The 12678-nt window shown below is 40.1% G+C and overlaps 1 long non-coding RNA gene across 1 annotated transcript; it reads right to left on the bottom strand.

The window, feature by feature from the left end:
• Positions 1-2946: 2946 nt before the first annotated feature.
• LOC123334906 lies at positions 2947-7819 on the bottom strand. Its single transcript, XR_006553103.2, has 2 exons — positions 7678-7819; positions 2947-3248 (listed from the first exon to the last, which is right to left on the bottom strand). It is a non-coding gene; the product is annotated as an uncharacterized LOC123334906 (long non-coding RNA).
• Between the last annotated feature and the right edge of the window lie 4859 nt (positions 7820-12678).

Below are 12678 nucleotides of genomic sequence, written 5' to 3'. Positions count from 1 at the left end.
CTCAGCTTTCTTCACAGTCCAACTCTCACATCCATACATGACCACTGGAAAAACCATAGCCTTGACTAGACGGACCTTTGTTGGCAAAGTAATATCTCTGCTTTTCAATATGCTATCTAGGTGGGTCATAACTTTTCTTCCAAGGAGTAAGCGTCTTTTAATTTCATGGCTGCAATCACCATCTGCAGTGATTTTGGAGCCCCCCAAAAATAAATAACTAGTTAGAAAACATAATTTAAAATTCCCTTTGTATTACAGCAAGAAAAACAAAACATGTAATACCTAGGAATAAACTTTTAAAAATAGGACTTGCCTGAAAAAGAACTAAACTTTACTAACAGACTTTCTTGTATAAAAATCACATAGAAAAATAAGAAAGAAAATAAAGAGGTAGATTAAAGTAAAAATGACACCATTTTTCACCTAGCAAATTAAGTTTTTTGGGTTTATTTCAGTTCAGTCGCTCAGTCGTGTCTGACTCTTTGTGACCCCATGGACTGCAGCATGCCAGGCCTCCCTGTCCATCACCAACTCCCAGAGTTTACCCAAACTCATGTCCATTGAGTCAGTGATGCCATCCAATCATCTCATCCTCTGTTGTCCCCTTCTCCTCCTGCCATCAATCTTTCCCAGCATCAGGGTCTTTTCAAATGAGTCAGTTCTTTCCATCAGGTGGCCAAAGTATTGGAGTTTCAGCTTCAAAATCAGTCCTTCCAATGAATATTCAGGACTGATCTCGTTTAGGATATGACTGGTTGTATCTCCTTACAGTCCAGGGAACTTCCAAGAGTCTTTTCCAATACCACAATTCAAAAGCATCAATTCTTTGGTGCTCACCTTTCTTTATACTCCAACTCTCACATCCATACATGACCACTGGAAAAACCACAGCCTTGACTAGACAGACCTTTGTTGGCAAAGTAATGTCTCTGCTTTTTAATATGCTATCTAGGTTGGTCATAACTTTTCTTCTAAGGAGAAAGCATCTTTTAATTTTATGGCTGCAGTCACCATCTGCAGTGATTCTGGAGCCCCCCAAAATAAAGTCAGCCACTGTTTCCTCTGTTTCCCCATCTATTTGCCATGAAGTGATGGGACCGGATGCCATGATCTTAGTTTTCTGAATGTTGAGCTTTAAGCCAACTTTTTCACTCTCCTCTTTCACTTTCATCAAGAGGCTCTTTAGTTCTCCTTCACTTTCTGCCATGAGGGTGGTGTCATCTGCATATCTGAGGTTATTGATATTTCTCCCAAACATCTTGATTCCAGGTTGTGCTTCATCCAGCCCAGCGTTTCTCTTGATGTACTCTGCATATAAGTTAAATAAGCAGGGTGACAATATATAGCCTTGACATACTCCTTTTCCTACTTAAGTCTGTTTTTAATGGAACCACCCAATACTGGCGAGAGTGAGATAAAGTAGATACTTTGTGGTTTTACACACTGCTGGTACCATATAATTGCAACAATTTCCCTGAAAAACAACTTGTCCATGTATATCATTAATATTAGTTATGATATTACATTTGAACATGGTAATTCTCCTTTCAGGGATCCTTAGGGAAATATTTGGATATATCAACAATGATTTGTTCCAAGGTGTTCACAGCAACATTAAAGCAAATAAAAGGGATGAGGGTAAGTAAATTTATAACATTAGAAAAATAATGAGGCACATTATATTTTTACATATTATTTTAATGATTTGTAATATTTCAGTGTATACTATTTATAAATATATGTATAAATTTACCATGAAAAATGATGTCTACAAAGTTTTGGAAACTACTTACTATTATATTGTTCAGAAAAAAATATAAAATCAGTATATAAAATCATATCAGTAACAATTTATGTAATCTCAACTTATTTTTAAAAATGAAAATATAATGATCAAAAATAAATATGTCCAAATACTGTGAAAAATAGCTGTCTTGGTGCTGAAGTTAAAAGTAATTCTTCTGCTTTTTCATGCTTTTTGATATTAAAATTTTAAGAATATGTAGTATTACTTAAAAAGAAAAATAACTTAAAAGCATTCATAACCTGGGGTTGATTGATGGATGGCTTCAGGGTGTCCATGGCTCAGCTAAGACTGCAAATACATTTTTTGTGCTAGTGAATTTGCTTGGAGAGAGAGTGATAGTTTCAAAGGGTTTCATCATCCCAGAATTAGAAGCCGCTGATTTAAAACTTTCAGGAAGTGATTTAGAAGGGTTATTATTATATATTGACAGTGTTCCAGATTTGCACCCCCCCCCTCCAGAGAAGGCAATGGCACCCCACTCCAGTACTCTTGCCTGGAAAATCCCACGGATGGAGGAGTCTGGTAGGCTGCAGTCCATGGGGTCGCTAAGAGTCGGACGCGACTGAGCGACTTCACTTTCACTTTTCACTTTCATTCACTGGAGAAGGAAATGGCAACCCACTCCAGTGTTCTTGCCTGGAGAATCCCAGGGACGGGGGAGCCTGGTAGGCTGCCGTCCATGGGGTCGCACAGAGTCGGACACGACTGAAGTGACTTAGCAGCAGTAGCAGCACATTCATATTGGAGAAGGAAATGGCAACCCACTCCAGTATTCTTGCCTGGAGAATCCCAGGGACGGGGGAGCCTGGTGGGCTGCTGTCTATGGGCTCGCACAGAGTCGGACACGACTGAAGCGACTTAAGAGCAGTAGCAGCACATTCATATTAAAGGGTTAGATATTTTAAACATCATTATTTTCAAAACTAAGCCAGAAAAATTCTACTTGTCTTATATTCAAATGGAAAAATTCTCAAGATATTCATGAGTATCTTTCTCATTTAAATTATAACCATTACAAAAACTGTAATTCCATAAATATTTATTGAGCATCTATATAAGCAGTGTCCCATGAAGCATGAAATGCTTTTTCAAATAAGAACTCCAAGTTCAGGGTACACTGAAATAAGGAATATATATGATACCTTCACATGATTTGTTTATTTATGTATGCTTATATATGTGTGCACATCAGTTCTGGGGGTCTTATTTTTATTCATGTCTTATTTTGTTTAAAAAAATATTTAAGGAAACTTACCAAAAAAAATATAACATAGAATGAAATTTGAAATAAGTAGGTGAGTCAATTGGGACAAAGGCTAAAATGAGGTAGAAAAGGTAAGATGAAGCCAAGAGTCAGTACTCCTAGTTCATGCCAAAGTTTCAAGTTCCCTTGTAGTCTAAACAAGAAGGTAAACATGATCTGTTACATGAGTCTTTGTGCCTGAAAGATAAAAAGAAACCAGTTACTCAGGAGAAGCCCAACTATTGCAAATTGTACCACCAAAGGGAAAGTTCTCCCATGGGCCTTCATAAAGAAGGCACTGTAATATAATGAACAACATCTTCTCAAGGTTAAATAAAGAACAACAACCGGATGTAAAATACACAGGGTAATATGTGGGTTGTACCAGGCATCACTGAAGAGCTCTTCCGTGACCACCTACTTAAAATCACAATTCCCCATCCCCCTTCCTAGCTCCTTTTGTTCCTGTAGCACTATCATCAATGAGGCTTTATCTTTTTTAAAATCTCTCTCCCCCCTCCATATAAATTCAATGAAGGCAGACATTTTGGTCTATCTCATTCATCCACATTCCCAGGGTTCAAAACAATTTCTAACACATAGAAGTTGTTCAATATATATTTATTGAATGAGTGAATTCATGAATTATCATCATACAATTATTAGTGAGTAATATCATTATTACTATCAACATGTCATTGTCATTAGCAGGATTCACAGAACTCTTTTGCATTATATTCTTCAAGTGAACAGAGGATAAAATTAAAACATAATTTTGTAAAAGCAATTTTATGAAAGTCAGATAATGTGGCATAAGAATGTAGCTTTCAGGAGTCAAGATATGAATTTCAAAACATCTAAAGGAATCAATAAACTGCATGCTTTTAGACAATCCTTCTTAAATAAGAATTTGATAAGTATGATGAAACTACAAGTTGGGGTTATATTTCCTGAAAGCAGTTGGTAAACAGCTATTCTGTGTTCCTGCAAATGGCACAGCTATATGGTTTGATTCAACTAAGCTGGGTTAGAAATTAGAGCAAGGAATCTAAAAATGAGGTATTCCTGAAAGTAAGTTTTGATACTTGCAAAGACAGGCCAAGAGATAAACCCCAGCCAGAACCAAGACTTTTTTCAGAAAGAGATTAGATTACCATGTTAACATAAAGACATTTATATGATGTTGGTGCCAAATGGATAGATTCATGGCCCTAAAAGATCTTCACCTAGAAAAAATTTAAAGCAGGACACCCAAAAGTTCATCTGAGCCACATGACATCTTAGTAAAACTCCCAGAAAGTGACATAACCTTTCAGTATGTTATAATCACGAAATATACACTTAATTAAGCAAGTAAGTTAGCTTGCTAGATAGGGCTGTTTTCCATAAGAAATTTAAATATGGAGAGATGTTTACATACTTGAGAACATTAATTACATAAGCAATGTTCTATAGTGATTCTTCCTGAAGCTGTTATATAACAGAATCAGTTCAGTTCAAGTCAGTCCTGGCTGTCGATAATAAAACCGTATATCGAGCATCCAGGAAAACCTTTTTCTTGCTCTCAGGGCTTAGAGATAGGGAGATGGCTCACTGAGTTCAACGTGAACAGGTCCTTTTCTTTTTTATTTTTCAGTGAATGAGAGGAACCATAACACCTCTCTTTTACTCCTGCCAAATATTGTTTGATTCATAAAAGCCCATGCACACCAACCTGACTCCCAGTGACAGCTAATTCCCAGTGATGCTCAGCGGGAGGTGTGTGTCTATCGCGGATGCTGAGGTGTGCCCCCAGGTGCCCCTTGAAGACTGAAGGATTTATGACCCCAACTCCTGGAAGTGCTGCTCACAGTCCTGCCTCAGCTGTCAGCCTCTTTGGGAACCCTCTGAGGCAATGGGTGCCTGGCCCAAGTGCACGGCGACCCCCGGGCACCCCTGCTGTGTTCTCTTGGGCTGTCCATCTCTGTGTGTCCAAATCCAGCCTGCCCATAAGGTCCTGATCAAATACCACCCTCTTCCAGAGGCCTCTCCAGATTCTTTCCTTTTCTAAATGTTCTTTTCTTTTCTAAATGACCATGCTCCCTCCCCAGGTAGGGTTGCCAGATAAAATACAGGACACCCTGTTAAATTTGAATGTCAGGTCAACAGCAAATAGTTTTTGATAAAGGCATGTCCCAAGTATTATATGGGATACACTTGGACTAAAAAACTAATCATTGTTGATCTGAAATTCAAATGTAACTGAGCATTGTGTATTTTTATTTGCTAAATCTAGCATCCTTATGTCCAGGCAGCCAGAATCCCATAACTGTTCTACACAGAAGGATAAAGGCCAGTCCCCTTGCCCCAACATGGGAGAGTTCTGAGGGGTCTTCCCAGTTTCAGAGTTCCCCTGGGGGACAGTTGATGTTTTCTATTGAGGCTGTATCTAAGTCTAGCTTTTCCCTCTGTGCAATCCTGCTTCTTTGTCTACATCGGTCATTAATCCCAAGTGTTAGTTGTTCAGTCATGTCCAACTCTTTGCAATCTCATGGATTGTAGCCCACCAGACTTCTCTGTCCATGGAATTCTCCAGGCAAGAATATTGGAATGGGTAGCCATTTCCTTCTCCAGGGGAACTTCCCAACCCAGGGATCGAACCTGGGTATCCTGCATTAGACACGGATTCTTTACTGTCTGAGTCACCAGGGAAGCTGATTAATCCCAAACAGCTCCCCCTAATAAATTTCCTGCATAAGCAGACTCTCCTCCTGGAAACTCAACTTGAAACAGGGCCTGAAGATGAATAGAGTGGTTTGGCTAAAAAACAAGGTGAATGACTAAGAGAGATGGGGAGTGGTCCAGAGAGAAAGATTCAGGTCAAGTTATGAAGAGTATACACAAACACTGTATATGGTTGAATATTGCAAGACAGACTAGTTCATAAGACACACGACCTTATAATTTAGAAGTTAGTATCTGGGAAATCCCAGTTGTTTGTAACTCCCCATGGTGCAGGGTGGGGGGTTGTGGAAATGGAGGTCAAATGGTGAGGAGTTTTTCCTTTCCTCCCATCAGTGCTTCCTACACCTTTCTACCAAGGCTGGGTGAACCTCCATGGTCTGTGGTGGCATAAAATTCCGTTGAGGTCTTTTCTTCAAATACTGGTGCAAATCATGACTTTCATTTCATCATTTATTGCATCGCATTTTATTTTTTTTTTTTTTTTTTTTTGCATCGCATTTTAAAAACTATTTTTCCAAAATTATTCCATTAACTGACTTCCAGGAAGATGTCCCCATGTCCTGTAGCTTCGTATACTTCACAGAACCAGTCACTCACACCTGAGGGCATTTGTATCCCAGGGTGAGTGGCACTGCCTTTAAGAGGTTTGTTTCTCTCCTTTCCTTCAGGGTCTATTCTAAGGAAAGTTATGTAAGCCTCTCTTGAGTCCAGAATCTCTTTCTCCCTCTAGCTTTCTCCTGGCTAAAAGTTTCTGCTCGTGTGAAGAAAAAAACTGTACCGTGGCAGCGCATCCCGACTCCCACTGCTTTTCCACACAGACTCCAGACTCCTTTAACGGGCACACAGTGTCTGAGGTTGATGTATATCTTTTGTCTAGGTTGCCCCTAGCAACACTTGATAACTAGATTCCAAAATTATATTTAAAGATATCAGATCAGAAGCTGAAACAGCCCCCAAATATAATTGAGTGATATTATTGCCACATAAGTTGGGGCCAGTTCACCTCAACATACTGTCTGCCACATGCCCATGCCCACACAGAAGTGTGACATTTTACTAGGTAGACAGGAGCACAGTTATGGGGAAACCTGGAGTTTTCTCCATGGTACAATCTGCATTCTAGATTACCTATAAAAATCTTCATTTGAAAATCAGGTAAGATTCATTTGAAAATCAGGTAAGAAAAAAATTTACAGTGAGCCACACCAAGCCTCCCTTTCTGTACACGTGTACATTAGCCAGTCAGTTGTGAACAACTCTTTGTGGCCCCATGGACTGTAGCCCTCCAGACCCCTCTGTCTGTGAAATTCTACAGGCAAGAACACTGGAGTGGGTTGCCGTTTCCTTCTCCAGGGGATCTTCCCAATCCAGGGATTGAACCTAGGTCTCCTGCATTGCAGGCAGATTCTTTACCATCCGAGCCACCAGGGAAGCCTTCTGTATGTGATTCCCCATGAAAAGATGTTGGTTAGATGACCAAGATATAATTTCTCCTTGCACAAATCTATTCCCCAAATTCTGTGTCAGTTAATGCAATTTCTAGCAATACAACAACAATTAATCCTGCATCCTAGCCATTCTTCTATGAAGACTAAGTTGCTGCAGAATTAACAAATTTTTTAATACTCGTAATATTTCCTGAAGATGAAAAATAAATCAGAGTGTTCAGAGACTGTGAAATGAGTCCTGTGTTGATGAGAATTGTAGATAATTGTCTCATATATAGGAGAGACAAATGTTAAAATAAATGTAATTTCAAACTCTGAGTCTTGGAAGTGACTTATTTCTACATGAAATAAATTTTTCTCATAATCGTATCAATGCAATATGTATATTCCTTGTTAAGTAGAAGTAGTAAAGGTACTTCCTTCTTTTGGAGCAGACAGAAAGGAAGAATGCTTACCTCTAATTACCTGTAAAATGTTAAGATAATCTTCCACTTGGGATACCATGAGAGTCCTAGAAAAAGAAATAGCATCATATTTATTTTATAGGGGAAAATAATCACCTATCTACTTCTCATGATACAAAAGATGTTGTTTCAAGCTCACTTCCAAACTCTCTGCCTTTTTCAAATTTCTTGAGAAATCTACATGCAAATTCTTATGCAGCTTTTGAAACCAAATACAACCAAGATTTATTGGTTCTCCTTCCTCTGTGAAAATCTATTGTGCCCCTTTGATTTTCTAAAGGACCTAAGAAAACCAATCTTAGGGGGCCTTCTAGATGTTGTTAATACAAAGTTATTAGTGATCACTTCCAATAGACATCAGATGCCCCCTCCCCTGAAACTGTCAGCGGCACCACCAACCCCAAGGTCTTCTAGAACTAACAGGAAGCTAATATAAACAGTGAAAATGAGTCTCAGGGAGGTGCTGACAAAAGAGAAGAAAGGAAAGTCACAGGGGAAAATGAAGAACATGAAGAGGTCACTCTAAAGACATCAGTGCCTAGGGCAGGGCCTGGCAGGCCACTCCACATTCAACAGATATTTATTGAATGGTGGAGCTCTTTGTTATCAACTGAATAGTCTTCCCTAGAGCCATGAGCAACCTGCCACACAAAGACAGCATCCAGGGATAAGAATATCAGTGGGAAAGGGGTTGACAAGGTGGGTGGCAGAGACCTCACTTCTGTTCACAGCTCTGCCACAACTAGATGTCTGACTTAGGGAAAGTCACTTAAATGTCTGAATCTCTAATTCCTCAGCTGAAAAGTAAGGGGATTAGACTCTGATCTGTAAGATTCCTTCAAATCCAAAGTCTACAATCCCTAGGACACAAAAAAGGGTGCAGTCATCACACAGTGTCTTGGCCTTGACCAGAAGTCAGGTTTGGCCTGTCTTCCCTCACACTCTCTGTGGCCGTGACCTCTGACCCTATCCTGCTGCAGTTCCAGCCCTGCCTTCCTTCCATCTCAGGGTCAGCCTGTTATGGGACCACCAGCATCAATAAGTTTAGTAACTGACCTGCACAGGGACTAGAGAAAACCACTCTCCCCTCAACTTATATTCTCAAAGGTTTTTTTTGGTTGTTGTTGTATATTATGGACCTATACTTTTTTTCATTATTTTGTTTTCATTTTGTTTTGTTTTTAGTTCAGAAATAACCCTGTCAATGGATACATAAGCTGTTTCTCTGGCATGGTAATATTGAGGTTACGAATAATAGCCTGATGTACCTTCTCTCTGTTCCATGAAGAGATGCTGAACTCTAATCTTAGCTATCTATCTCACTGACTGTGGGCTATTAATCATCAAAAGACCAAGAGAAAGAATTTAGGTGTAACCCAAAGTCAGTCCTGGAAAAACATTCCCAAGAGCATTGTCCATTGCTGACAATAAGTTCTATCAGATGTACACAAAAGGAAAAGCTGTACCCATTTCTCTCTTCTCTTTCACTTAACCCTGGCATAAAAGCAACAGATTCCTCATAAACAGACTGAAAAAATAAATCATTTACCACTTATAGGGCCAGATTCAGGAAAAGAAAACATTTATGTAAGCCACTTCCTGAATAGTCAGCTTTTAATGACAGCTACAAAGCCTCCTGAATGTTGTACCCTAAGGCTCCCTGAAGACCCTAAAACACAAACAAATGTAAATAATGGTCAGGAAGTCTTTGTGAATTGATTAAGCTCCTTTAATTCTGACCTGTCCCTGAGATATGATCAAGTGAGCTCATTAGTAAAATCCCTTTTTAAATAAATAACAGATGCTTTTTAATAAAACAAACAAGCAGATGGGTGGCATCACTCAGACCCACCATTCCACCTCATTTTTACCACTCAGCCAGTTACCGTTATAAACACTCAATGAATTATATGGTTTCCTTATGGTGGAAATGCAGGGGAGGAAAACAAGTTCTTGTTCGATGGACATGACTCCTTTTAAATAAATTTCAGAAGAAGAGGCTTTGGCTCATTAATTTTTAAATCTGCTAAAATGTTCAATTAGCAGCAAAGCACAACTTCCGAGTCTAGTTTGTCAACACAGAATCTGAGAACACAAATTTAAGGAGACATAAATCAGTAAGGTCGAATCCTCTAAATTAATAATCAATGACTTCCTCCAGAACAAAAAGTGACTAAAGTCAAGGTATTTTCAAGAAAATATCTTGATAGATATCAAATAATAAAAGTCTCTAGGGTTCTAACTGAGCAGAAAACTTATCAACTTCTTTTCTATACACAACTTTGTTCAGGGTCGTGAAGCCAAAGCCTTTCCATAAATGCAGGGACTAAGTCCGCTAGATGCAGCGATTCTCTAAGAAGATCACAGGACTTAAATCAGTGGTCCAGATATCCTGGGAAGTTGTTTTCTGGAGTGAAGCAGAAGTAAGATTTTGAAACCAACCAGCTTTAACATTATAAAATGATCTCTTTCCATCCATTCCTAATTATATGTTAAGGGGAATAATTAATTGAGAGAATGAAATAAATTTCATCTTATTAGATAATGAAGGGCATTTTGCATCAAGCAATAAAATTGAACCTCCTGCAACAAGTCAAAACCATGATAATAACTTCAAATCATCTTATAAAATAAACCAAGGTGAGGGGGAGAAGTCCTTGAAGTAATGTCAGGCCAAATTGATATTTAGAATCCACAAATTTTATAAAGGGCATACATCAGCAGAGACATCGGGTGTTTCCCTGCATCCAGTCTCAGCTTACATTTAAGTTTGTTATGATGGAAAGGGGAGAAGTTCTTAATATCCTGCATAGATTATTAGATTAAATAAAAGGTGACCTCAAGTTAATTTCATCAGGTTACTTTATTCCTTCCCAAAACCAACCTGAAATAAGGCACAGTAGAAATGGGACTTTATGGGGATGGTTCTAAGTGTTGAAAAGGAGGTCATTCAAGAAGGGGAAGGGAGAGGAATGGGAAGGACAGGGTAGCCAGACAGCATCAGGGGAGCAGTGAGTGCAGAGGGTGAGGAAGTAGGCAGGTAGTCAAGATTAGCTTTCCCCAAATCCCTCCTGGGGCTGGTTCCACGTGGAATGTTCCCAAATCTTTCTGCTCTATCCCCCCCTGCCTCCCTTTCCTGAAGTTTAATTTGAGAGTTACTTCCCACCAGTGTTTATATGGGAGAAGGCAATGGCAACCCACTCCAGTTCTCTTGCCTGGAGAATCCCATGGACGGAGGAGCCTGATGGGCTACAGTCCATGGGGTCGCTAAGAGTTGGACATGACTGAGCGACTTCACTTTCACTTTTCACTTTCGTGCATTGGAGAAGGAAATGGCAACCCACTCCAATGTTCTTGCCTAGAGAATCCCAGGGACGGCGGAGCCTGTTGGGCTGCCGTCTATGGGGTCGCACAGAGTCAGACACGACTGACACAACTTAGCAGCAGCAGCAGCAGTGTTTATATGAGGATAAGAGAAGACACCTCCTCCCAATTATCAAACACCATCCTCAAGGTTAAACAAATAGTTGTACTTGGCTTTGTCTCCATTTTGCAAATTGCATTATAATTGACCCAAAATTCTCCTCTATGTAGCGGGGAATGAGGGAAACAGCTGTCAAGTATCTACTTCTAGCTCCTTTTCAACCCCAGCACTTGGTCAACCTATACCTTCCTAAGGTGGCAAAATACTGAACTTAGCAAAACTATCCATAAACAGGGATATCTTTCTTTCCATCCCATCATTTTCAGAACCTACTAATGGCAAGCACACATACAGATTTTTTAAAAGGTGAAAAACACATTAATAGATTTTGGATTTCCCAACCACTGGAAATAGGTGTGCCCCTGTGGTCATGCATGGATGTGAGAGTTGGACTGTGAAGAAGGCTGAGCACCGAAGAATTGAAGCCTTTGAACTGTGGTGTTAGAGAAGACTCTTGAGAGTCCCTTGGACTGCAAGGAAATCCAACCAGTCCATTCTGAAGGAGATCAGCCCTGGGATTTCTTTGGAAGGAATGATGCTAAAGCTGAAACTCCAGTACTTTGGCCACCTCATGTGAAGAGTTGACTCATTGGAAAAGACTCTGATGCTGGGAGGGATTGGGAGCAGGAGGAGAAGGGGATGACAGAGGATGAGATGGCTGGATGGCATCACTGACTCAATGGATGTGAGTCTGAGTGAACTCCGGGAGTTTGTGATGGACAGGGAGGCCTGGCATGCTGTGATTCATGGGGTTGCAAAGAGTCGGACATGACTGAGCGACTGAACTGAACCAACGCTTACACCAAAAAAGATTCTGAATAGATATGTCCTTTTGAGAAACCCTTATTAAGGAATGACCCTCAACATTGTATGTATTAAAGTCTCTCATTCATGTCCAACTCTTTGCAACCCCTTGGACTGTAACCCACCAGGCTCCTCTGTCTTAGGGATTCTCCAGGTAAGAATACTAGAGTGGGTTGCCATGCCTTCCTCCAGGGGATCTTCCCAACCCAGGGATCAAGCTCAGGTCTCCTGCCTTGCAGGCAGATTCTATACCATCTGAGCCACCAGGGAAGCCCAGATTCTCAGCTCAATGCTCTTAATGGCCTGAGACTAGTTCCTGCTGTAAGAATCTGTTAGGTCCTGTTGAGTCACCATCCATCCCTCGACAGACCACAGGGGTATGGACACGGGTTCCCTCTTGCTTTTCTTAGAGAAGGAGGAGTTTTAAGTTGGGAGTAATCAGTAGCAGTCTGCCTCAGCCTTTAGGATTTCTGGCCCTGAAGCTCATCTGATGGCCTCAGGTATGCCTACTACAGTCCTGGTACCTCACCACTGATGTTGTGAAGTGACAAGCCAGAAAACTCAAAAATGCCTACAGCTTTTTCATCAACCAGAGATTGTCAGTGGGTTGACGAAAAGGGATCTCCTTAAAAATAAGTATATATACAGAGCACTCGACAGACCACAAATTATTCTCATAGTTTGGATGACAGAATCCTCACAAT

Source organism: Bubalus bubalis, chromosome 8, assembly GCF_019923935.1.
Source record: "Bubalus bubalis isolate 160015118507 breed Murrah chromosome 8, NDDB_SH_1, whole genome shotgun sequence".
Taxonomy (NCBI): Eukaryota; Metazoa; Chordata; class Mammalia; order Artiodactyla; family Bovidae; genus Bubalus; species Bubalus bubalis.
Note: the sequence above shows the minus strand (reverse complement) of the source record. Positions and strands in the feature narration are given on the sequence as shown.